Genomic DNA, 27,805 nt, shown 5'->3' on the forward strand with positions numbered 1-27,805 from the left:
CAAAATAAAGTCTTAGTCTTGTATGTTGTGAGTGGGGGTGTGTGTGGAGAGTGGGGGTGTATGAGGTATGATTTGCGTGGGGAGTGGTGTGTGTATGTGGGTGGAGGGATAGGTGTCCATGTATGTGCGGGGCTGCTTATGCGTCAGGTCCCTGGAACCACCTGCGGATGGAGGGAGGAAAGCGGAGGCCAGGGGGTGCATGTAAGAAAATTTGCCCAGGTAGTACAGTACAGGTGCTGTCCACCCCCTCCCTCCCCCATTCGGCCTGTGGCTGCCTCCACGGCCCACTGCATGGGGCTGAGCCTCACCTACTTTTACCTGGGGCAGCCTGTGCTGCACTCCTGCCAGCAACCTACTGCACATTTGGCCCTGACCCCAGCCCTAGCCAGCACTCATTGCACTGGGTGGGTGGAGTAGGTGGGAGGAGGCCGAAAGCTGAAGCCCTGCACTCTGGGGCAGGAGCTGCCTGGCTACATCTTTCCACATGCTGCTGCTTCCCTGCACTAATTGCTGCCCAGAGCAGCACAGCAGGGGCAGGAGGCGGCAGAGGATGAGTTGCTGGAGGCAGGGGAAGGTAAGCAGTACTTGGGTGACTGCAGTAGCAGTGAGAACAGCCCTGCACAGAAGCTGCATGTACTGGTTGGGGCCTGGGCAGTGCCATTGGCAGATGCAGGGTGGGTGTGGGTAGAAGTGTGGCATGGACTGCCAAGGGTAGGAGGCGGTGGGACTTGACACCATGTGGAGTTCCATGGGGACAGCCACAGCTGGATACAAGCAATTTGTTGGCCTGATCCACCCTGTGAGTCGTATTTTTTCCATTCCTGCTCTGCCAAATGGAGAAAGGTTTTACAGTCCTTTCATCAAGGATTTGTGGCTGCTATTGGGTCCCCTAGGTCACCTGGTCCCCAGGGACAAATCCAGGGGAACTTTTGGAGGAGCAACTGCACCCCCACTTTGATTTTTACTCCAGGGACAGATGCATTTATATTCAAGTGGAGCTGAGGGAGTGAACTAATTTCATGATTCATTATTATTCACTTATTTCCTGCTAATCAATCATTCCATAGGTATTAACCCTTGATTTTTTTTTCCCATTAATTGAGCTATCCTTTTTCTACAATTATCCTGTGTGTTATCTACTCCTGGTAATGTTTCTCTGCCCGCCCCCACCCCCCATGGAGGATTTCTATCACAACCTCCTTCCTTTTCCCCTTTTGCCAGTTTTTTTCCCTTTATTTCCTTTAAACACAGTCCCCTTACCTGTCTCTCTCTCTGGTGGCTAGGCAGCTCATAGAAGTAAATGAGAGGCCCTTCTACTTATGTGACTGTCCTCACACACTTGGGTGGGGGCTTAAACTCTCCATTGTTCTAAGCAATGACTTCATGGATGGGAGGGGAGGCAAATGCCACTTTCCCTCTGCCCGGTAACCAGTGATGTATTTCAAATTGGTTGGCTGGCAGCCAACCCCTGCTGGCCTTCATTGGATCAGGTAAATGAGGTCAGAAGGTCTCTAAAAGCCAAGACTGCCCAGGAGGAGGGGTAGCAGCAGCCATGATGAACACACTGAGAGCAGTTGAACTGCTGTAGCTCTCTCTTGAAACACATGGACACACTACAAACTCCCTGCCTCCAGAGCAAAGCTCTACTAGCCTCTGGATGATACTTGTGAGTAAGATACTTGAGATCTAACTAGACATATAGCTTGCAGTAACACAGATGCGTGATCAAAGGCTACCCAGCCACCCTGTTTGTATCACAGAAAGTATTTCTGTGATATTGCTCTATCCTGTACCCTACTCCAAGCCTACTCCTTGTAATCAATAAAATTCTCCTTTGTGCCTAGCATGGGAGACTTATTGGGAGAGGGTATAGATTATGCCTTGGGGTCCTCTTGGTCCGGCTGACTAAGGGAGACCACTATTTGTGCTTCAGACTAAGGGAAGCACCCCAAGTTCTTGCAATGGGTTGAGTACCCTCTAGGACTACTAGACCTGTGCTTTCCAGGGGGCACAGGGCCAAGAACAGTCCAGAACCTGGGTGGTGGCAGCGTTACCCCCAGGGTAGTTACCCCCAGGGTAGTAGGTGTGCTCCAGGAAGGGGGGTCAGCCAGATGTGAGGGGCTTCCAGGGAGGCACTCGGAGCCTGGAAGGCGCAGTGAAGTGGGTAGCTCAGTGCAGGAGCACCCCCTACTGGCCCACACTCCCCAGTGCAGCCCACAAAGGTGTGCTGCTACCTAGGAACTTGTACTGGATGGCATTGTTCAGGAGAATGGCACTCACACAAATTAGAGACAGGGAGGAGAAAAACAGGGGTAAAGGCAGGCCAAATGGTCTGGTCCCACAACAGTCAGAGGTAGAAGGGAGTGCAAAGGTGAAGGGTGAAGAGGTAAGTTACCTGCGGTTTCCTGGGTTGCTTGTTGCAGCAGTTGATGAAAGCTATAGGAAGCTGAACCAGCAGTGTAACCAGGGCAGCATAAAGCTAGGCAGAGGAGTTGGGTAGGGATAGGGGTACTGCAAGTGGCTGGAACAAATCCTTCCCTGACCTCAGCTGTTGTGAGAGGTGGGGGGAACTCCCAAGGGCCTTGAGGGGGCTGGAACTAAACTAGATTAAACATGAAACTAAAAATGACATAAATAATTATTATTATTTCTTTTTTTTACTCACATTTCCTTGCAAAGAAAGCTAGTTTACAGTTATCTAATATCAGATTTTGGGACTAAGTACAGACAGTCAAAAAGCCTGAAGCTGAATCAATTCAGTCCTTGCAGGTTAGTCTAAGCTGCACAGATTTAATTGAACCAGAAGTGAACAGACATTTACCTTTGATACAGGAAATGCAACCACCTGCCTGCAGTGGCTCAGGCTAGAAGCCATGGGGTGCCAAAGCACAGCTCTCTGGCTGTGTTCATTTCCTCTTCCTGCTGCCTCTGAGGTTGCTAGGATTTGCAACCCAGAATTACAACAGCAGGATTCTGCAGGGTTGCTTATCACTTCCTCTTCTTGCTTCCATGTGCCTGTGGGATTTGTAGTCCACAGTTGCAGCCACCAGTAAATTTGAGCAGGGCTGTTTAACCCCCTTCCCTGGCCCCAGATCCCAGCCAGGATTTTTCTGGGTGGGGGACAGTCCTTCCCTGCAGACTGGGCTGCATCCCCAGTGGGGTTTCCCACCCTCTTGTCAGCCAGCCCTCACTGCTTCAGCTAAGGAGCAGGGGGGCAGGGCCAGCCCTGTGCTCTGGAGCAGACAGCACAGCCTAGCCCAGCCCAGGGCTGGAAAGCATGCTTGGATGCTGGGGACTCTGATTTAACTTGAACCAGGAAGTGAACAGAAGTTTCATAAACCAGTCTGATCCAAATCAGTTAAGTCTGATACTACAGTCAACCAGGTTTATCTTAAATCAGTTTCAGCCGTTTTGAACTAGTTTATGTGCACTGAGCTTCTATTCTGTTATAGGTTAAAACCAGTTTCTGATCACTTCAACTGGTTTATGTGTAACTTCTGTCCCTAGTCATAGGAACCATGGTGATACTCTAATCTTGTGTAAGCAAACAGGTTCACGAATGCAAACATGAAGCAGGCCTCATTTTTGGGTGGCTGAAAGAGCAGGTTAGTTGCCATGGTAGGTATGTTTTGGGATGTCAGTGTTCTGATGAAGAGATGGAGTTGACAAGCAGAGACCAAAAATGGACCTGTGGGAGTTTAGCACTTACCTGTCTTGTGCACTATTGAAAAATCCATCCTCAGACTCGAGGTAGGCACCGATTTAATTTTTTTTTTATAATAATTCCTATTGTTATAAATATCTTCAGGTACCTGGAAGATGAAGGTCAGACAGACGAATGATGGAGTGTTGCTTGTCCTTTGCAAGTGAAGATGATTGCATCCAATGGGGGGAGGGGTGGGTAAAGAGAGAAAGGAAGCAAGAAAGAGAAAGGGAGGAAAAAGGAGGAAGAAGAGAGAGGAGAGGGGTGAAAGCTAGGTTGTATGGGTACGCAGGGGACTTATAAGCCCAATCTTTGCCATGAACTATCTGGTGCATCAGGGGAAGGAGAGCGATGAGGACTGGACACAAGAGGTCCTTGTTTTCTTTGCCATGTGCTTCCTCACTGCCTCTGTTGTGGGCCGCTGCTCGAAGGCCAGTGCTTTTCTCTGGACTGATGACTTCCAGGATGGACAGTCATGAGCAATTTGCTCCCACAACTCTGGATCAATGCAAAAACTCTTTAGGGACATCTTTAGAGTGTCCTTGTACCACTTCTTTAGTGTACCGTGAAAGCGTACTCCATTTGACAGTTTGCCATAGAAGATGTTCTTTGGCAGGCAAGTGTCAGGCATTCTTGCAAGGTGGCTGGCCCATCTTAACCGCACCAGTTTCAGTAGGGTGTGGATACCGGGGAGAGCTGATCTTCTGAGCGCCTCAGTGTCTGGAATTTTGTCCTGCCACTTGATCTTTAGTATCTTTCACATGCAGCAGAGGTGGAAGTGGCTTAGTTTCCTGCCATGATACCAGTAGACAGTCCAGGTTTTGCAGGCATAAAGGAGGGTTGGGAGAATGATGGCTTTATAAACCTTCAGTTTAATTGACATTCTGATGCCTCTGTGGTTGGTGGTTACTTCCACTGTAGTGCTTTGCCTGTGCTTACAGTGGTAAAGTGGAGGATACTGTCTGTCCTCCTGCAGGCAGGTGTGGTTGGGAATGGGCAGGGCTGAACCCCGTGTTTGTACATGGCTGTGTACACAGAACTCACATAAAATGGAATTTTCTCCCTCATACAGGGCCATAGTCTGAAGCTTTGAACCATTAACTTACAACTGTTGTTTGGAGGACTTGATCAGTATGTAAGGCTCATGCTGAGCCTCTGCACAGCTCTGAAAATCATCCAGAGGGCTGGTGTGTACAAAACTAGCTTGAACTTCACACTACAGCCCCACTGCTTATCCACCTAAGCTTTGTTAGAGTAATCTGACAGCTGTTCTGAATTATACCTCCTACAAATGGCTCTAAGAGGATGAGACCACAAATGTGGACTGGCATGGTATGGCACAAGAATGTGTCAGCCACGACTCCCTTCCTATGACCCTGGTAGCTCAGCTCTGGCATTATATTGCTGGATGACCCCTGGGTACTGACTGGAGCAATCATTTTTCTCTAGGCTGGACTCCAGAGCTATGACCCTGGACTGTCCTGTCATATATATTCATGCTCTTTCTCCCTTTCCTGCCAAGAGTCTTCTAACAAACACACGGGATATTAAAACTCAGGTGTTTAGAAAAAGAAATCACTTTGTGGTAACCTAGGTGTGTCTATATGTCCATTTACTGTGCCATAATTTACTGCAAAGTAAATTACGGCACAGTAAGTGGTTTTTCAACTGGCGTCTACATGTGTAGGGATTACAGCACAGTAACGCTGTGTGTGTACCAATTTGGGAATAAAGTTACTCCCAGGTTAGTCCACACAAACAGGGTTACTGAGCAGTAAGGCACCTACATGTAACTTACTGCACAGTAATTACTTGGGAATAAATTTGCTATCTGCATCACAAGTGAGTGTAAGTTGCCATAATTACCACACAGTACAGATGCGCATGTGCAGATGTGCATCCATACTGTGCAGTAATTTTTGGTTACTGTGCAGTAACAGCACAGTAGACCCTCCCCCCCCGATAATTAAAAATAAATGCCCATGTAAAACTATAAAATAAAACTCTTTAAATATCTGTTGTTAAGATGAATGGGATAATTACTTAATCTCCCTTGTCACATTAATGTAATTTAAATTGCTGACTGCAGCCTGGGTGCCCTTTTTATATCACTCTCCTTGGACTGAAGTATTTTAAATTGCTTAGGCCTATGCAAGTATGGGGAAAAATAAGTGCAGCACTTCTGTTCTTAAAGTAATTGAAATTGCTTTGAAATCACTAACCAGCCTAATGAGCTAGCCATTACTCCCTTTCTGGAGAAAGAGAGCATGTGATCAGTTCTCTGCCTGCTGCCTCCCCTGCTGTTCTGAGGCAGTGCTGAGGGTTTGAAGCCAGGGTCTGATCTGAATTTTATCAGTGTCCAGGTCTAGGTTTTTTAAATATTTGGGACTGGATTTTGCCACCCGTGCTCTAGTTAAATCACACCCTTCTCCACCAGCAGCATCTTGGTTTAGATCAGGGCTGTCCAACTTGCAGCTTAGGGGCCACATGTGACCCTGTATGGAGGGGTTAAATTGGAACCTGTGGGCTTCTGCCAATGCACTGCTCCCTCTACTACTCCAGCTGTTGCTGCTTGGGTCTCTGGGACTTTCCTTTCTCCTCTGTTCTCAGTTTCTCACTGAGGTGGGGTAAGGCTATGTGGGATGATACAACCTGTAGAGCCAAAGGAGCCTGTGTCTCATGGGAGGTCTGGGGAATTGGCACCCAGAGTCTCAGGGTGGTGGGAAGGTACAGGAGGGCTATAACGTGTGGTGGAGGTGCCCCAGCCTGCACCATTTTGGCTCTTGTGGTATGCAGTCTCTGGTCACCAAGAAGTTGGACAGCTCTGGATTAGATCACGGTTTCAGATGCATCTCTGAGCAAAGGCAGCATTGAGAGCAAGCCTGGAGAGACAACCCCACTCTTGCTACAGAGGTCTGGGGGTTAGTATCATAGAAAATTAGGGTTGGAAGGGACATGAGGAGGTCATCTAGTCCAACCTCCTGCCCAAATCAGGACCTTCCCCAAGTAGATCCTTCCAGCCAGGGCTTTGTTGAGTTGGGCCTTAAAAACCTCCAAGGATGGAGATTACACCATCTCTCTATGTAACCTGTTTCAGTGCATCACCACCCTGCAACCTAAATGTGCATATGCAACTTGAGACCATTGTTCCTAAACTTCTCTTACTGAAACTTGAGACCACCACTCCTTGTTCTGTCTTCTGCCACCACTGATAAGTCTAGCTCCATCCTCTTTGGAACCACACTTCGGGTAGTTAAAGGCTGCTATCAAATGCCCCTCAATTTTCTCTTCTGCAGACTAAATAAGCCCAGTTCCTTCAGCCTCTTCTCAGAAGTCATGTGCCCCAGCACCCTAACCACTTTTGTTGCCTTCCACTGGGCTCTCTCCAACTTGTCCACATCCTTTCTTTAGTGTGGGGCCCAAAATTGGACACAGTACTCCAGTTGTGGCCTCACCAGTGCAGAATAGAAGGAAATAATTACTTCCCTCAATTTGCTGGCAACATTCCTACTAATGTAGCCCAGTATGCTGTTAGCCTTCTTGGCAACGAGGGCACACTGTTGGCTTATATCCAGCTCACTGGTCCACTGTAACCCCCAGGTCCTTTTCTACAGGGCTGCTGCTTAGCCACTTAGTCTCAAGTGTGTAGTGGTGCTTGAGATTCTTCCATCCTAGGTGCAGGACTTTGCACTTGTCTTTGTTGAACTTTGATGAGATTTCTTTTGGCCCAGTCCTCTAATTTGTTGATGTCACTCTGAATCCTAGCCCCACCCTCCAGCCTGTTTACTATACCTCTCAGCTTGGTGTCATCTGCAAACTTGCTGAGGCTGCAATCCATCACATCTTTTGGATCATTGATGAAGATATTGAAGAAAACTGGTCTGAGGACTGATCCCTGGGGGACTTCACTTCATAGTGGCTGCCCATTAGACTTCAAGCCATTGATCTCTACCCATTGAGCCTGATGATCCAGCCAGCTTTCTATCCTTCTTATAGTCCATTCATCCAACCCATACTTTCTCAGCTTGCTTACAAGAATGCTGTGGGAGACCATATTAAAAGCCCTGTCAAAGTCAAGGTATATCATGTCCACTGCTTTCCCCACATCCACAGAGTCAGTTATCTCCTCACACAGAAGGCAATCAAGTTGATCAGGCATAACTTCCTCTTGGTGAATCCATGCTGTCTGTTCCTGATCACTTTCTTCTCTTCCAAGTGCTTAGAAATAGTTTCCTTGAGGACCTGCTTCATGATTATTACAGGGACTGAGGTGAGGCTGACCAGTCTGTAGTTCCCTGGATCTTTCTTCTTCCCTTTCTTAAACCTGGGCACTATATTTGGCCATTTCCAAGCATTTGGGACTTTTCCCAATCACCATGAGTTTTCAAAGATGATGGTCAGTGGTTCTGCAACCATATCAGCCAACTCCCTCAGCACCCTCGGATGCGTTACATCCGGCTCCATGGACTTATACATGTCCAGCTTTTCTAAATAGTCCCTAACCTGTTCTTTGACCACTGTTGGCTGCTCACCTCCCTAAACTATGCTGCCTGGTGCTATAGGCTGGGAGCTGACCTTGTCTGCGAAGACCGAGGTAAAAAAGGGCATTGAGTACTTCAGCTTGTTCCACTTCATCTTTTACTAGCTTGCCTCCTCCACCTTTCCTTGTCCTTCCTGTTGTAGCTAAAGTATTTGTAGTACCCTTCTTGTTACCCTTCATGTCCCTTGCAAGTTGCAACTCCAATTGTACTTTGGCATTCCTGACTTCATCCTTGCATGCCCGAGCAATTCTCTTATACTCCTCTCTAGTCATCTGTCTAAGCTTCCACTTCTTGTAAGCTTCCTTTTTGTGTTTTAGCTCACTGAAGAGTTCTCTGCTAAGCAAAGTTGGAACCATCTAGCTTTCTGCAGGCCTGCACCAGTTGAGATCTTCTCCCAGAGCTGCTTTAAACATACAATTTCATTTTTTTGTAGGTACAGAAGTGAAGGTGGGAGGCGGAAGGAAGGGAAGATTACCACCTCCCCTCAATTTTTTTTTTTAATAGTTTTTAGTTTTTTGGCAAGAAAACAAAACCTAACATGTTCTTCGGTGGGACACTGCATGGGTATATCATGGGGGGATGTAAGGTAGGAGGGAGGTAGCTGTGGAAGGAAGAAGAGAAAAAGGCTTCACCTCCCTCTGGTTTATTTTGGGGTGAAAAGCTATGATGCCTCACTCTTCCTTTGTCACCCCAACCTGTTCTCTCCCAGCCTGGACTCTGTCAGACCGCCTACCTTCTCCCAGTCTCCCACTGCCACACACCTTCAGTTCACCCATAGATACCATGAACTAACTTCTCCTGTCTCAGAATCCCAATAAATTCCACCCATACCCTGCAAGTCAACCTCAGCTGGCTTGCTTTAACCCTACCCACACAATATAGCTCTCTAGACACAGAATATGTCCCAGCATGTACGCACACATATCTTTGACACTGTTCCCTTCCCTTGGCTGACTGTATGCTAGATTAGTAGGGGCCAGTCTTTTTGACAGGTGCATCACAAATTAGCCTGGCATGCTCCCCAAGTGTCACTCCAATCCTCTACTCCTGCCTGATCTGCTGCACTACTTTCTGCTCCCAGCCCTGTGTTCCCTGCCTGATTTGCTGCTCTGCTTTCTGCTTCCTCACAATCTACAGCTGTGTTGCCTGTCCCTTCCCTGATCTGCTGTATGATGCACACAGGCTTGCCTCTGCCACTTGTGGCACCAGTGCTGCAGGTTGCTCATTCTTGCTGTAGATGCTGCAGTGCTAGGATTCCTTCTGGTGGCAGCCAGATGCATTTCTGCCTCCAAGAGCAGCCTCCTTGAGGAAAAATATTAGCAAGTGAAATGGACAGGCTCTCTTGTTGGAGCACTGTTGACCCTAAAGCCCCGTGGAACACCCTTACATAAATCCCCAGGAGCAAAAAGTTTACATGGCGAGTCATGGGGTAGGTCCACTCACTTCACTGGCCCCATTTCTGCTAACACTACAGGAGCCCAGGAATGGTGAGGTTGGATCAGACCTCTGGCATCCTTCCGGCCAAAGGGGCCCATTTCTGATAGGATCCTTGACAAGAACCTTGGGGAGAAAAGGTGAGAACTCCTGCAGTAGGCTGCCACGGGGCAACTTAACTCTCACATACATCCATATGGGATGGAGACTGCCCTCATTCTAGGTTTAGTGACATGTGCAGCCCCTCTGCGTACTTTAAGTTAGCCATTCTCAGCTCAGTGAGGCAAAGTCCTGATACCAAGCACACAGCAACTGATGCAACTTGTTGCTTATCCTGCATTTGTTTTTTCATTAGCAGCAAGCCTTTACATTTGCTTCCTTTGATCTGATTTTTTCTTCTGACTCTTTTTCACATTTAGTGCATTCCCATTTGCTGCAGTAAGATTACAATTGCTGTTTTCCGTTTAATTTTTCTCCCGAGACCATGCGTCATTTTAGTTTTATGCACTATGCTTCATTTGCCAGACACTGTGCATATTTTCTCTATTTCTGTGTATTTACTGTGCTCAGAAGAGAAGTAATTCATCATATTTAAGTGAGCAATTATTACTTAGTCATCATTATTTTCAGTCAAATGTGCAAAGGAACCAAAATGAGGCAGGTTATAATGCCCTACAGAACACAGATGCATAGGAAAGAGGTATTCCTTTGGCTAGGGACAGACATTCAAAAAGTCTGATTCAACCTTTGCAGGTTAGTCTAACCTGGCTAGGCTGAACCAGTTGGAAACTGGACAGACATTCTGTCTGGACTGAGGAAATTCAAGCACATGCCTGCACTGGCTCAGGCTAGAAGCCAGGGGGTGCTAGAGCAGCCCTCCCTTCCCTTGCACAGAGTTGAGCTGAAGGGAGCATGGCCAGGCCCTGGCAGGACTTTCTCATTAGGGAGGTCTGCCTGCACCATCCCAGGCTTTTCCCCACTGGCTGCTCAACAGGTGGGAGAGTTGTCAGTCCCCAGCCCCTTGCCAGCACTCTGAGGCAAAGGGGGTGGGGTGTGCAGTGCATGCATCTGTTGATACAGAGCTTTTCAATCTCCCTTCCTGCTTGTCAGACTGCCTGCAGCAAACTGGCAGGTGAGCAAGGTATCCTGGAGCTGGTAACAGTCTTTATCACCTGATTAGTGAAACAACAGCCTCTTGCCCATTACTTCAAACTCTTCTTAAACAGCTTATAGGGGTGACCTGTTGATTAGCTCCAAAAACCCTGTTCTGTCTGCCTGCCTATCCTAATGAAATTGGAGAGAGGCACAGACCTCTCGGCATTGGCTAGCACACCACATGCCTAGGGTCCATGGGGCCAGGGTTTGTGCTGTGGGAGATGGGAGGGAGGGGGGAGGATTTCCTGCTTGAGCGGTGAGTGGGGTAGGGCAGGGGGAAGCCAGCAGACCCTGGTGTGTGTGCAGTCTCTGGCAGAGCCTTATACAGCACAAGCTAGCATACCACATTGTGGCTATGGTCCATGCTGTGGGAGAGGGAAGGAAGGGATCCCTGCTTAAGCAGCAAGTGGTAAGAGGGGAGGGGGAGGGTGGCACAGGGAAGCCAGCAGGCCCTGCTCTGTCTGCAAGTCTGTGCTGGAGGAGCTCTGTCCAGGGAGCAGAGGGGTGGGACCAGCCATGCTGTGAAGCAGAAATCTCCACCAGCTCAGAGAGCATGCCGGGATGCTGGGGTTGTCTGGTTTATCTTAAACCAGCAAGGGGTCTGGGACAGACATTGCATAAACTGGTTTGAGCCAAATCAGTTAAGTCTGATACTAGATTCAACCAGGTTTATCTCAGACTAGCTTCAGTCATTTTCAAACTAGTTTATGTGCACTAAACACCTGTTCTGTTTCAGGTTTAAACCAGTTTCTGATCACTTAAACCAGTTTATGTATAATGTCTGTCCCTAGCTTTTAAGAAACCTTTTTTAAGGTAGCCTATTTTCATACTGCTGAACTCTTTCAACTTCTGACCTCTATAGTCTGAAGAGGAGGCTGGGCCAGATTTTCAAAGTTAGCAGTGCTTAGCAGTTTGCACACACATAACGTGTGCATGCAAAGTTGAGACATGAATTGAGGGAAAGTCAGTGGTGGTACTTGGCCAAACCCTCCTGTCACAGGAAACTCCTCCTATAAGAGTAACCAAAAGGTTACAAAAGGTTGTGAATCTGGTTCAAAATAGGCTCATGTCTGCACACTGGGTTTGGTTTCTCTTCTCCAGGGGTTGAATGCACCTTGGCTAAGCCAATACTTGAGAATACTTCAAGTTAATTATATGCCTGATTGGCCACAGGCACACTCAGGCAGCTTGTTTGCATTGGTAACACGTATTCACATTAACTTCATTCCTAACTATAAGATCAGTAGGACAATGGAACAAGCTGCCCAGGGAAGCTGTGAAATCTCCTTCACTGGAAACTTTCAAGAGGAGGCTTGGATAGGTTTCTGTTTGAGATGGTTTAGGAATAGCATATCCTGCATCTGTTCAGGGAGTTGGATAAAATGACTCTCAAGGTCACTGCCAACCTAATGATTCTATACTAATGCTGCATCTTCACCTTTTGGCAATCCAGCCCAGAGATATTTAGCATGCTGCCACAGATGACAGCTAATGTTAAAGGGTTCCAACCTGGGATGATATTTCCAGTTATAGATAAACTTTTTCTTTATAGTTTGCTAATTGCACTGATTGCAGTTGAACTTCTCAGTATGGTAACTGAATACGGCAGGACAGCAGGTGGGACAGAGAGCTAGCCTTAAAATTGCTATCATTTAGGAAGATTGGAATTGCCAGACTGTATCAGACCAGTCCACTGTCCATCTGGTCAAATATCCTATCCTTGATTGAGGTTCTTCCAACCCAGGTTCAAGAATCCCAGAAGTGGTAACTGTGGAATTATCTGCTGAAAAGGAAAATGTCATTTTAACCCTTCTAGCCAAAGTATAGTTATGTCCTGAAACATCTGGATAATAATGCTCTCCATATAAATCTTAGGAATCCTTTCCTGAGCCCTGCTTAGCTCGTGGCTTCAATAATGTCTTGTATGTTTGGTTTCTGAATTCCAGAGGATAACTAGTCCTGTTCTTTCTTTATTTCAGCTACCTTATTTGGCATTGACATGAAGGCCTCAAGTTCCTGTAGTGCTTTCCCTTTTGGCTCACTTTGTATACTCCTGAAGACATTCACAGAGTGGCTAGGAACAATCTGTGAAAGAACTCTATCTGTGTCTCGGACTGGCCAGTTCTGATCAACCCAAGTGAAGCAGGAGATAGCTGAGAGTTGGGAAGGCTCCAAAGATAGAAGCAGGGAATATGCCCCAACATGTATGCACATGTATATGACAGGGAAGTTTAGAAGCCTAAGGTTACATCCATATGAAAAGGAAGAAGCCTGCATCTGTTGACTATAGAGAGGAGCTGAATAAGGGGAGAAAACAATGACTGAGATAGAGGCAGATGACTGGGCATTTCTGTCTAGTAACAAAGGCATGAAGGAACAGTCACTGAAAATGGCATGTGGCAAATTTTAAACTTTGAAATGGACAAAAGTTCTCTTTCATCCAGTGCAAGAACAGATTATAAAAATCACTGGCACATGACTGCTCAGACCAAAAACTGAGCAGGTTTCAGCAAGGATTGGACAGTCATGCATCCAATAAGGCTATCTAGAGATGAATCAGAAAGGGTTAAAAGCCAACCATCACTGCAAAAGTGTTTTCAGCTATCAGCAAGCATTAGGAAGACACATTCCCTTCAGGTAATTTATTCTCAGCCATGAAATGGATTTCCTCTCTGGAGCTTGAGCTACCCAGGATCACAGCTGCATCCAACTTAACTTCTATTTTGTCTGAGAACAACAGAGCTCACAGCTTAAAGAAAAACTGTTATTTTCATAAACTACTAAAATATGGCATTGTAGCAGAGCATTATTGTTGCATCTAGTTCAACAGCTGGTGAGACTGTGTGTGTGTGTGCATGCACATGTGTGTCTGATTGTTCTGCTCAGAGGTTAGAAATCATTAGTGATGCTGCAACTGAGAGCTTGGTGGTAACAGAAGGATTAGCTGCACTTACATTATTATAACTTTGTTCAACTAGCATCTTAAAGCTTCCAGTTGCCTCAGACCCTTTATTGTAAGGTTACTGGCCAGCCTATCACGCTGATATCATGGAGAAAATACCTAAAGGAAAGAGATGCAATTAAATATCAGGCCTAATGAACAAACTGGTCACTAGATGGCAGAGCTGTTTTATTAAGTATTGTGATTGATATATTAGGGATCAATATGAGAGTATGATCCAGATAGGAAATGAGAGCAAAATTTGCTTCTGCATTTGGACAAATCTATTTGAAACATATACTATCTTAAAACTACAGACATTGGTGAAAAGCTTCATTAGCTGTTGCAAAAGCTGCAGTCGGGTGTAACTGACAATAGGCTGGGTAATTGTTCAGCAGATTTTTTTTTTCCTCCTTACACATGGCCCAGTATTCAAGTTATTATCCCTACTGTGACCTTGAGTCATTGCAGAGATTGCTCTTGATGATATAATGCCACTGAAAGGGTGTTAAACTGGTTTAAAACCAATACAAGCCCTATGTTTTAAATAGGATGTGACATTGTTGTAATTGTTTTAACAGTGACTATTGATTGTGCTTCTGCAGCATACCTACTGTGCATCAAAAAACAAACAGAGAAAGAAAATGTTTGTCTTTGGTACAAGCTGTATGAAGCAAATAAAGCCACAAGGCTATGAATACTGCTGACTTTCTTCAGCCAAAGTGACTATCTAGTTATAAATGTCAGAGCTCTGGCTTCACCGTCCTGGTTATGCTGCAGGAACCTTTTAAAAATACAAATGATTTGTGAAGCATAATTCATCTTAGTGCCAGTCTGATGGGACTTAGCTGAGCTTATCCTCTTGCTTGTGATTGGAAGTGATTCATAGACTAATTAAGAGATGCATAAGCTTTCGTAAGCAAGATCTTACTGTATCATATGCTCTGAAAGGACTTGTAGGGAGCAGGCATTGAAATAGAACATGACAAGGACAACAGAATCCCTCTTGTTGTCACTTTAGCTTCCAGCTTGAACACTTTGGACACATCATTAATGACCTCCACAGCCTCCTGAAAATGATGAACACCTTAAGGTAGCCAAGATAGAAAAGCCGGTCTTGGCATATAGGCAGCCCTCCAACCTAAGCAATATATCTCCAGCAACAGACTACCTGGCTAGGGACAGACATTACAGACAAATTAGTTTATGCGATCAGAAACTGGTTTAAACCTGTAACAGAACAGATGTTCAGTGTACATAAACCAGTTTGAAAATGGCTGAAACCAGTTTGAGATAAACCTGGTTGAATGTAGTATTGGACTTGACTGATTTAGGTCAAACCGCCTTATGCAACAGCTGTCCCAGACCCCTTCCTGGTTTAAGTTAAAACAGTCCACCAGCATCCTAGATTGGAACAGGGAGCCACGCTTAGCCCAGAGAGCAGAGACCTGGGCTGGCCCCTCCCCTCTGCTCCCTGGCTGCAGCTCCAGCAGAGACTGCAAGCACAGCAGGGTCTGCCTTGCTTCCTCCTGCTCTGCCCCCTCCCACTCCCTGCTCAAGCAGGGATTCCACTCACCCTCCCCATCCCCTCTGCCTTACACAGACATAAGGTGGCCATCATAGAGGACTTTCCGGTTTTTCGCTGTTCTGTCCTCTATTGATACAAAACCTGATGCCTTGAAGAGAAAAATGGAGGACATAAAGGCATCAGGTTTTGTATCAATACAGGACAGAAGACAACCAGACTCCTCTATGATGGCCATCATATACCTTTCAGCATTAGCTAGCATACTGCTGGCTATGGTCTGTGCTGTGGGAGATGGGACAAAGGCAGACCATACAGTGTCTGCTTAGGGCTCTTTGGAGATAATCAACAGGTACCTGGTAACATCCCTCCATTCCTTTTTGGAAACAGTTGATTAAGAAGAGCTTGAACTAATGAGAGATCCTTTTGTTTTGCTGATGGGGTGGTAAGTGATCCCTGTGTAACTCCCTGCTGTGTAACCAGAGAGTGGGAGAACCCCTCCCTAATCAGAGCATCCTGCCTGGGCCTGGCCATGCCCCATCAGCTCAGCAGTGTAGAATGGAAGGGAGGGCTGCTCTAGTGCCCTCCCCCCCAGCTTCTAGCCTAAGCCACTGCAGACATGTGCCTGCAGTTCTGCAATGAAAAGGGAATGTCTATCTACCTCCAACTCAGTTCAAGCTTTGCAGGTTAGACTAACCTGCAAAGACTGAATCAATTCTGGCTCAGGTTTTTTGAATGTTTGTCCCTAGCCCCTGACTCCTATTCTCCCTAAGGTACCAGGCCTTCCTTCAGAACTTCAGGCCATCAATGGACATGGATAGTAACCTCCAGGGTTCATTCACTTTCTCCTCTACCAGCATCATCTATGGCATCACTTGCCCACAGTACCCCACTGCTGTCTACATTGGACTGATGGGGGGATCCTAATGTGAAAGAATGGATGAACACTGATCTGATATCACATCCAGAAAGACAGGCAATTTAGCAGAACAATTTAGCCTCCCTGGACATTCTATCACTGACCTCAGAGTAGCTGCTTTCACTCGACAGAACTCTAAGAATTGACTTGAACATGAAATTGCAGAACAAGAAATCAACCACAGGGTGGACTGTGTGAAGACTAAACAGACTCTGGGTTCTTATCTCCATAACAGACCCTGATACTTTAAAAAGGAAAGAACAGCTGAGCTATGGGACTGAGCAGCCAGGCAACAGCAGGACAGCAGGCTTATTTGGGTTAGGGGGAAATGTGTGTGGTAGAGGAGCCTTGACTTGGAAGGGTGGTGTCCAGAGGGATGTGGCTTGCTGACTCAGTGTGACCTGTAATTAAAGTCTCATTAAACCAACTTGAATTAGGTACCTAAAATGCCTTTGCAGACCTGGATCTAAGCCAATAAAAGACATCTGAACAACTGAAATGTAAACACAAATGCATTTCAGTGGCTCATCCATTTCCTATATCCATTTCCAAGAGAACTAGTTATCCCCACAGAAAAACTGTCTTGCAGTTACATACTGGTTACCACTGGTTCTGCTGGACCTACTCCTAGGGGCTGTAGCAGCTAAGGCTTATGAAAGAGGGACACATTGTTATCCTTCCTCAAAAAACAGCTTTTGTTGCAGAGGTCACTGCAGAGGAGCTTAAGGTCTTTGTGTATCACATGTGGCCACTGGGGGTAACCAGGGATCCATTTCCCATGGAAAAAATGGAGTAAACCAACGATTTTTGTCTTTTACCAGAGGCAAATATGGATTTCTTGTTTCACCAGAGGTACCCATGGATTTTTTAGTTTTGCAATGAGTAACCTGCAGCCTGGCAGAGTTCCAGCCTCCAGGGAACTCGGAGGGGGTGGGAGGAAGGTGGTGAGATAGGGGGGCATCATGTGCATATACATGCACATGGGCCCAGGCAGCCTGAAGAGCAGCTTCTGCATGTAATTGGGGGTGAGGTGGGGGTAGGAAAGAGGGGGATTGAGGCCCTTGGAGGGAGGGAGCTGGGTAGGCTGGGGCTGCTGACCAGGTGGGTGCTGCTTGGGGCCGGGGCCACAATGTGCGGCTGCAGGGCCCCAGTGGGGAGCAGGGTGGGACCGTGGGTGGCTCATCTGGGAGAGGGGGAGGGCTGGCTCCCCACTGTTGTGTGCATTCCCGGGGAGATGGGGGAACGTACGGCCCCCAGATCTGTATGCAAAGCAGGCGCAGGCTGCAGGCTTGGATTCCCACCCTGCTTCCCACCCCTGGGGCCTCTGCAGCCTAGAGGGCATGACCTGGTGTGGCAGGGAACAGCTGGGCTGTGTGGGGGTTTCCTCACTGCTGTGAGCTCTGCACTGCCCTGGTGATGCACCTTCTGCATGTGCCGTTGCTTTGAGGGGCGCAACCCCACACTGCTGCTCTCACTGCAGCTATGCGTGAAGGGGGTGCATCACCAGGGCAGTGCAGAGCTCTCAGTGGTGAGCAGCTTCTCCGTGTGGTTGCTTTGCTCCCTGCTGCGCTGGGTAATGCCTGCTAGGCTGCAGAGACCCTGGGGGAGGGAAGCAGGACTGGAACCTGAACTCACAGCCTGCACTTGCCCCGTGTTCAGATCTGGTGGGCACAGGTTCCCTCTACCCCCTAGGAGTGCACATTGTGGTGGGGAGGTGCCACCACCTGGAGGCAGGGGCCTGCGGACCTGGGTCCATAGCCCTGGCAACTGGGGGCCCCCTCCAACAGAGCTGGGGGAGCAGGGGCTGTGGGTAGGGGGCATGGGGCACCAGCAAAGCTGTGGGGGAGGAGCGAGAGGCACAAGCAGGGCTGGGGTGGGGGGCTTTAATTTTAATCACAGATTTTGGTTTTTTTATTAGAGAATTTGTGATTTTTTTTTTGTTAGGGAAAACCAGGATCCCTGGTGATAACCCAGGGTTCTGAGTTTTCAAGTATAACCCAGAGTTGTAAGCAAGGTTTATCTCTGTGGGAAAGCTGTACTGGTTTATCAACATCAGTTCCAGTCCAATCCATGCTGTGGGAGGTTATATCAGTGCAGCATCTCCTGTGGAGTAGGCCTAGGGCTATAGTTTGGACTTCACATACAATGGCCAGATTCCTCATCCCAGAGTGAGTGAGTGTGTGTGTGTGTGCATGTGTGTGTGTGTGTGTAAGAGATCCCTGGATGGTACACTGACAGAATAATTACCAGGGATGCTGATTTTCTGTTTAAAAATTGCAAATTCTCTGCTTTAAAAACCCCAAAAACCATGATTAAAATGGATTAAAATGCCTCCCCTCTCTCTCTATCTATATATAAAAATAAAAACGGTATCAATTGATCACAACGTTTTATTGATATATTCATAATTTTAAAGCAATTTGGAAACCTACCAGTGCCTCAATCACTATAATAAAATAAATTCTAAGTACCTAGAAATTTTGGTATTTGATTTTGTGTTTTTTATCATGGAAAATGAGAGCTCCCCATTAGCTTACCAGGACACAGATCCAGGCCCCTCACTCCCAAGCCACAGCCCCCAAGCCTTGCTGGTGGCCCTCACTCAGCACCCATAGCCCCCTTACCCTCCATCCCTCAGCTGCTAGGGTTATGGGGCCAGGGACCCAGGTCCACAGCCCCCTACCCCCAGCAGTGCCCAAGCCCTGGCTGCTGCCCTTGGGAGGTGGTATCTGCTGCAGCAGAGTGGAATGTGGAGCCAAGCTTCCTTTCCCCCATGGGTGGCATGGCTAGAGTGGAGCCTGTGTGGATGGCATTAGGCTGCCTGCTGTGGGCTTGGGCTCCCCACCCTGCTGCCCTCTGCTCGGAGCCTCCACAGCCCAGTGGGTGGGACTCAATATGGCTGGGCAGAGCTGGGTAGAGCAAGGCCAGGCAGGGAAGCTTGTGCTGCTGCTGCAAGACCCATACTGCCATGGCAAGGTGTTCCCTGCATGCTCAGCAGCAGCAAGGGGTACAACTTCGCCTTTCTGCCCCCACTGCTGCTGGGTGGGCAGGGGGCATCTCGCCATGGCATGGTGGGGCTTGCAGTGGTGGCACGAGCTTCCCTGCCCTGTCTGTCTTGCTGCACTGGGTTCTGCTTGCTGGGCCATGGAGGCCCACATGGGAGGGCAGCAGGGCGGGGAGCCTGAGTCTGCAGTGGGTGGCTCGCATCTGCCCCATGCACAAATCTGGGGGAATGTGCCCCCCTGCCCCAGTGGGAGTGTGCTTCTGGGTCCTGCTTGATAGTATGGACACTTAGCAAGAAACTGAGATCTGTGTTTGCTGCATGCTTATTCTTAGCTGCAACCATCTGAAACCCAGCAGAAATTTGACAAACATGTCACCCTGACCATGACCCATCCCTGGCAAAGGAAAAGAAGAATTTTGGGAGTACCCTGGTTGGATGACAAAAGCCGGAACAGGAATTGGCTGGGCAGAAAAGGGAAATTATTAATAGCAAAACTAAACTCTACCAAAGAATAAACTCATTTTTAGCTACTGGAAAAGTCCAGTTACAGATCATCATGTACAGGAAGTGGAAATAGGCTCATTACTATGCACTGTAAGGAAGAGCGTATGCTAATGTGTTAATGATAATGCAGTAATAATGAAGTATATAAGAACAAGAGTTGAACCCCTCCTTGGAACAATCCTGACGAAAGCCGAAAAAGATCCTGTCGCCAATCTAAGATCCTGTTATGACATCAGACATGGGAGCCAGGAGTCCCCTAGATGGCCTGATCAGCTAGTGAAGTTGCGTTTGCAACACATCAGGGAGGTTAGCATGTGCTTTGCCTAACTACAAACCTCAAATTTTTAACTGCTAATTTTAATTAGAATTGCATCTGTTAGGGTTCAATAAACTTGCTTTTAGATTAGGACAACCATGTCTTAGTCTCCTTGCCTGATATAAGATCCATTATAGTGTCATAGGGATGCAACAGTGTGCAGCAGTGGGGAGCCAGCCTCACCCGATGAGCTACCTGTGGCCCTGTCGTACTCCCCATTCAGGCCCTGTGGCCACGCATTCCAGCCCTGGGCCCCAAGCCCTATGCATTGGCCCAGGTTGGGCAACAGCCCCAGCCCCAGCCCTGCCCAAACTCCTTCCCTCCCTATGGGAGCCTCAATTCCCACCCCCCACCCATCAGACTTACCTGCTGGAAGCTGCTCTCCAGGCTGCCTGGTGGCCCTGTGCGTGTGTGAGCATGCCCATGCACATGGCACCCCATGCCTGACTGCCCTTCTCCCGCTCCCCCCAGCCCATTGCAGCCCTGAGGAGAGCTCTTTGCAAAAGTGGAAAATCTGGATGTTTCTTTGTTAAAACAAATAATCCATGTTTTTCTCAATTAAAAGGGAAATCTACAATTTTTTCCATTTTTCCATGGGAAACATAAAAGCTGGATTCCTGATAATTGCACACCCCCATCACAGTGGCTGGACAAAATGGGTGGTGGGCAAAATGCTGCTCTCTGTTATACCTAAATGCCTGTTCCTATCCCTCTCCCTCAGTGGGACTGTAGGTGGGTAGGTGTCACTTAGAGTAGCCTCTCAGATGCTCTATGGCCTTGACAACAGAGAAAATCTGTATGGATATAACCTAGAGAAGAGTTTAAACTTAGTTCAACAGGTACAATCCCCATATGGCTTCTCTTGTTCTAGTGAAAGTATGTATTCTTTTTCATTAGTGTAAATCAGTTGGGAAGAAGTTCAGATTAAACCAAAACAATCTGCTCTGAGAGCAAGTGCCTGCAATAAAGCTTGCAACACTAAGTATATCAATTAAGAAAGCAACAAAACAGCTTAAATTAAACTGGTGCCGCTCTCCTGTATGTACAAGGCATCAGTTGCTAAACCACTCCATGATCAGTGGTATGTATAGACAGGGTAAAGCCACTTCTGCCAGGCCAGCATTTCCAAACCTTCACCAAAAGCAGCCTGGCCTGCTTATCTGTGTCATGCTTTCTGCAGGCAGAATTATGATTTTTGCTTCCCAAGACAGTAGAAGAGCCCTGCAGGAAGGGGTGCAGAACAGCATTTTCACAGGTAATCCAAAAGCCCTAGTGCTTACTCACTAATGGGTTTCCCTTTTGTTGGACACAAGGCCCGCTCTGCTTAGCTGAGCTGACGTGGATGGATTTTGAGAAAGCAAGTGTGGAGAGGGAAACCCACAATTGGGGTATAAACTGGACAAAACTGCAGCAACACAGTGAAATCTGCCTGAGCCCTTGAACCCTGGACTGGCAGGGTGGTGGAAGGTGAACAAAGTGCTGGGTAAGACATGGCAGCAAATCCTGTACTGATGATCTGTGGCAAGGTCTCCTGGGAAGAAACAGGGCCACTGGCAGTGGAAAACAGTGTCTGCTACCACTTGTTGGAGGCTCAGAGCCAGCTTGGATCTGGAGACAAAGTCTAGAGAGCGGCCTGAATGTTTAGCCTGTGGGAGCTCATAATATTGTGAACAGGAAGGTCAGCCAAAACCCAAAAGGAAGGAGGCCACTGAGGAATTATTGAGAGACTGAGCAGTGCATAACCACAGTGTCCATTGTGTCTCATCTGGCTGGGTAGCACATAAGAGCAACTTGCTGCAGCTATTAAGAGGAATGCAAGATACAGGATGATTGGAAGCACTAGCTGAGAACAAGTTCAGGGCCAGCTGCGACCGAAAAGAAAAGAACCAGGCCAGCACTGGGATGATGGCAGTGGGTACCCTCTGCATCAGGGACCTGGACTGGCACTTGGAGTGTGCATCAGAATAGTGGTGGTCCTGGGGAAACCTGTATTCTGAGTCAGCCTACTGAGGATCAAAGTGGCTGTCAGTGATAAAGATAAATGTCTGTATCTGGTAAGGAGGGATCTATTTTGTAGCTGTGTTGGTCTGAGGCAAAAAGAAATACAAAATTCATCAGCCTGAAAAATGGTGCGTGTGCCCAAAAGTTTGCAAAGAAATAAACGTTGTTGCTATTTTTCAGTTGGTCTAATAAAAGGTATCACCTCTGAACCAAGAGTTTTAGTTTTGTATTTCTCTGTCTGGTAATGGCATCAGACTGACTCATGGATGAGTTCCTGCTTTGCTAAAGGCAGAGGGATCAGCATGCACCTCAAGACAAAGAAAAAGTATCTGGAACCCACTGCTAACAAGGGGAGCTCCTATTTGACAGCGAAAAGTAGTCCCTTTGTCACTAGACTTAGATGCAGCTAGTTTGCAAAGAGCTTAACTTTAATAGCTGCTTTGTTCCTAAGAAATAAAACTTTAGGGACAGTAACTCTGTGACAACTGCAGCATACGATTATGGCTTTTATGGTTTTCTGAAGTTGTTGTAAGCATTGTGTATTAACCCAACGAGCAGAATGGGACCCAGTGGCATAGCAGGAGGTGCAGATGCACAATCAGTTTGTCCCATTAATGTCTGCATGATGCTGTCTCCACAGGTTTGAAAGGCTTTTCATAGCCTGGCACCTCTTTAACTACCCAGTTAAGAGGATTGGCTATTGTTGTCAACATATGCATGTTGCAAGTCTAGACAACAAACAGTAGGTAGAGAGGCTACTTCCAACAGGGGCAGCCTTTCAGAGTAGCTTTGATCTTATGTTTTGGCAGGGAATGGCTGCTCCTTTAGCTTTTGAAAAAAGCTGATGCCCAGTGGGATCTACATTTCTGTTAATGTTTGTGTGCAGCTGTTTGGGATCTAGAGGAAAAAAAGTGCTTCATCTGATGGGGTGCTTGTTTCAACCCCCATGCCTTCTTTTGAAGAGGAGACTGAATGAAACTGATTTCTAACAATCAAACTCAGGTAGAGGCCTTTGGAGAGGCAGACATGCATGAATTTGTTGGGTGGCAGACACCAGAGAGACTCTACAGGCACATCTATATTACCTCCACGGCATGTCCACAAAGCCTGAGTGCCAGCTCTAAATGTATCACATCCTGGTAATGGGACAGACTAGCTGCCTTGGAACAGTCCTGAGTGCATGCCAATAAAAATACCTGCAACAGAGAGCCCAAAGGCAGTACAGAGGCATCTGCTCAAGGCTAGTTGACTGCAACTATAATAGCTCATGTCTGGGAACTGGTACACACAGGGCATGTCTACATATTCATTAATGCACTTTTGCTAATGAGCATTAAATTTAGTACCTCTGGGCATTTATACATGTGGTCTGGGAGTGGGGGGGGAGCTTTAGTGAGAGTGGGTCCAAGAGTCACTTTAATTAAAGTGCTCAGAGCATCTCATGTATCTGTCCCCATGTTTCAAAATGGTGGTAGGGGCGCTTTGTCTAAAACTCGTCAAATGAGCTTAGATAAAACACCCCTACCACCATTTTGAAGTATGGGGACCCAGATACGTAAGATGTGGGAGGCTGCTGCAGTGTGGTAATTGTCAATGTGCTGGAATTACAGCATGTCAGAGCAACCTCCCTGCTCGTGTATAGGTACACATTGTGAGGTACTAGAAAAAGGCACATTAGCTTATTTTAGGGTTCATTAGGGAAAGTGCATAGTTTGTGATGCTGTAATGCACGTTAAAATAGGATAATGTGCATTAAGGCACATGTGTAGACACGCTCAAAGAGGAGGAATGAGTGGGCAGGGGTGCTCCTTGGACATACTTCAGGCACGAGATGGATGGATATAGATGTGTCCTATGAGGAAGGGCTGCCTGGAAAGCAAGAATTTAATTTCACAACAAAATTCTTGGCTTTTGAAATGTGTCATTCTGTGTTGAAACAAAACTGATTTTTTGAAGTGTCTCATGAAAATGAGAACAAGGGACCTGCCCTTGAGTAGCCCAGCAATTAAAACTCACTTTTGGGTGGGGGGGACCCAGGGTGGAGAGGATGGCCATCCTGCCTAACTCAGAACAAACTTACACTTCCTGGTTAAAAAGAAAAAAACATTTGATCAACAACATTTTGAACCATCTCTAGTCCTTGGCCATATTCCCCACCACACTTGCTCTTTGTGTCACTACTTACACCTGCATAAAATGTGTGTAAACCCTAACCAATCAGAATGTGAGAGATACAGCACAAGCTTTGCACAGGTGTAGCTGATGATACACCATCCAAGGAAGTAGAGTTCATGGTCCAGCCATTCAGCAGGAAAGAGCCCTAGGGCTCCAGGGCATAGAGTGATAACGTCTAATACAGCTTTTTGATTTATTTCATTTTATGTTATTAAAGACCTGCTGAAATTCAAAGTCTGGAACCCTGGATGCCACCATAATCTAAGTAAACTGTGCTAACAAACATGCTTAAATCCAAATAATATAACCCTTCTGCTGGGCACCAATTGAACCAGGTTCAATTTTGGGGTCTAAGTATAATTTACCTTGGCTCAAGCCCCCACCCAGACCACCTGAGAAACACTAAATAAATTACAGACGACCCCTGCTTAGTGCTCTTAATTGGTTCCTGAAAAACCGAGCGTTAAGTGGAACGAGCGTGAAGCAAAACTGAAAGTATATGACGGCCCATGATGGTGACCACAAGTGTTTTTAATGACCAAAGGCATTGTAATGAAACCCGCTGAGAGCTAAGTGGAATCAGGTATCAATTTCAAATGACCGTTATAGCGAAATAGCGCTGAGCGAAACAGTGTTAAGCAGGGGTTGTCTGTACTAGGATGTCCCACATAAACAAATGCAGAGAACAAATTTATTACAGAAAACAAAGAAAAACACTAAATACAATTTAAAACACTACCAACTACAAAGCATGGCTCATAGATTGCACCCTCTAAGGGAAGCTTCACCAATGCCCAGGCAGTCTGGGACCTGGGGCTCACCCAAAAGGCAGTTCCAGGGGCTTGTACTTTTATACCTGCTCTTCAGCAATGGGCTGGAGGGAGAGGCTTCACTGGAGAGTCCTTTGAGTTGCTCCTTGGGTTCGTTGGGCTGCAGGGAACAGCTAGAGAGCATGGGTCTTTCTGTATTTCAAAGGGCCCCTTGTTGCTCTCTGAGATGCTATAGGGTGATCCCCTCTTCCACGTGGTGGCCTTGAGGGGCTAACTGTGGCTCTGACAGTATGCCACACCCCTAAATTTCTAGGCCCAATCCCAGCTCTGCTGGGCAGAAACTGCAAGAAGAAAACTTCCAAGGAGAGGTCAGGCCTACCTCACTGGGCCTGAACTAAGCAGCAAAAGTTGGGCAGGCCGACACTGCACTAAGACCTGAACATACAGCATATGGGGAACATATGGGGTTCAGCTATGCAGCTAGGCTGAAACACTATAGCTGTAGAAACAGCAGGAAAAAGAGCCTAGGCCTATGGCTGTGGCCTGAACATCTTGTCTCAGCTATACCCCATACTGAGATAATGCAATTACAAATCAGAGGGGGGCTAGGCATCTAGCCACTAACTGCCAGGACCCATTCTTGGGCAGTTTTGCTTCAATGATTAATACCCCCATGGTGCTAACCCACTTAAGAAAAAAAAGAGGGAGGAAATAGGAGTCTCAAACTCCAAAACAGACTTTCTCTACCTGAGGCTTTCTCTTTAAATAGTGTTTGCTTGCCTTTCCAGCGAAGAAGGGGGGAAGACCCCTGCATGGGGAGCAGGTTTTCTGGCTAACATAGCTGTGCAGCTTTCAGCAGCCCCAGAGGAAAAGAGAAAGAGAAACTGAGTGAGGGTTCTTATATACCTGGTGTGACCTCACCCAAGCCTTGGCCAATCAGGGAGGGCCATATTTTAGTCTTTCTCCCCACCAGTCCGCCTGAAGCATCTTCTGCTTTCCCTGGCCAGTGAGGCCAGGGGGTTTTACACGTTCCCGCCACATACACACCCCAGCTTGCCATGTGTTGAGTACGTGGCCAGAACAACAGGGGCCATCTTGTCTACATCAAAACGCACACACAAAAAACACAATATACAACCCAGTGTGTGTGGGGGTGTTACATAAATAAAAGATGTTACAGACTGAAAAATTAGGATGCTTCGGAGTTTTAAAATGGAACCGCCAAGTGAGTAATATATCTCTGTGGAAACAAATTATGAGACTCTCTCTCATGAGACAGAGGCACAGCTAGGTAATTCTTCTGTAATAAATCACAGGCTCTAGGTATTATTGTATGTCAGGTAGATGCAACCGTGTATACAGTTTGTATTCTTCATGCTGACTGAAAAACTTGGTGAACCAGTTCATGTGGTGTATCTGCATCTGGTTTTTGTGATGACGTTGTGCGTAAAAAGGAAACTGTATAGTAAAGTCACATGTTGCTAACTACATGATTGGATTCAGAAAGCCACCATTGCCCCTGGATTGGGAATGAAGAAAGGCTTCAGAACAGAAGGAATGGAGCATCACTCAGGAAACTTCTCTCAAGGTTTGCCCCTACTAAGATCTCTGTTTAGCCATCAGTGGCAGTTTTGATGACTATTGCTGAGTTGTGGACAGTAGGGATTGAGCCTAGCTTGAGTACCTGGGGAGTTACTAGAGCAGCGCCAACATGTATCTGTTAAGAACAGACTGTGCTCATTCAATGTGATCTCGTTCTTTGACAGGTAATGAGGGTAGATGAGGGGAATGCAGTAGACACAATAAGGGGTAAAAAAATTGTGACTAATCTACCTGGGGCAGATTCTATTTCTCCTAGTAGGGGCTTAAGTAGACTTAGGTGCCTAAGTATGATTCTGTTTCACCTTGTGTAAGTACCTGAAAATTCATTCTGTCATCTTAGCCCTAAAACTAAGCATAGAGGAAGAGGAAGATCCACCTACATTTTGTATCAGTGGTTTTTCAAGGGCTTGAACAGGGTGGAGTAGGATTACATTTAGGCTCCTAGGGCCAGATTCCAGTCCATCTTTCAGATACATAAGTAGACTTTGGACTGCCATAAAGACAACAGAAAACAACTCTCCCTCGCTGCAGAAGGCATACCACAAGGGAAGGACATAGTGGGTTTAAACTGCAGCTAAATGGAGTTTGATTGGGAATCCCAGCTCTGAGCAGAGCATTGGACTAGATGACCCTTGAGGTTCTTTTCCAGAACTCTGGTTCGGATTCTGGGACCTCTGGACCAGAAAACTTCAAACCAGTTTGAAGTAGTGGGTCCATTGATGCTGTCTAGTCACCTCTCGGGGGTGACAACATGCCATACTGAATGGCTGTACAGAAATGACACATTGAAGTATTTGTGATCCCATGGTTCTTGGAAACAAGGAGGGGGTGATGCTTGAGGACTATATCCATCTCTGCTATAACTGCACTGATGACATCAGTGTCACCTAGCTCTGGACACTTGTGTGGATTCTTATGACCTCTGTGGTGCAGCCAAATGCCTCTGCTACCAACTGTTGCCATGGTTCATGGGCTCCCCCAAGTGTCATTGCCCACAGTGTCTCTTCTTTAAGGGGAAAACAGCAAAAAAACACAGCCTAGGTGTAGGGGATGGTGTAGGACAGGGGCAAGCAAAATATGGCCCATGGTCTGAATCTGGCCTGCCAGGCGATTTCATCTGGCCAGCAGGTGCCCACCAATAAACCTAGACAGGTTACAGGGGTGGGCAGATGAGAACAGGATGGGATTCAGCACCAACAAGTGCAAGGTGATGCA

General features: G+C 46.9%; 1 long non-coding RNA gene across 1 annotated transcript; it reads left to right on the top strand.

The window, feature by feature from the left end:
• Nucleotides 1-1,525: 1,525 nt before the first annotated feature.
• On the top strand, nucleotides 1,526-16,870 carry LOC109323710. The gene is made up of 2 exons (XR_002104725.1): nucleotides 1,526-1,666; nucleotides 16,073-16,870. It is a non-coding gene; the product is annotated as an uncharacterized LOC109323710 (long non-coding RNA).
• The last annotated feature ends 10,935 nt before the right edge of the window (nucleotides 16,871-27,805 follow it).

This window comes from Crocodylus porosus, unplaced genomic scaffold, assembly GCF_001723895.1.
Source record: "Crocodylus porosus isolate Cpor-Errol unplaced genomic scaffold, CroPor_comp1, whole genome shotgun sequence".
Taxonomy (NCBI): Eukaryota; Metazoa; Chordata; order Crocodylia; family Crocodylidae; genus Crocodylus; species Crocodylus porosus.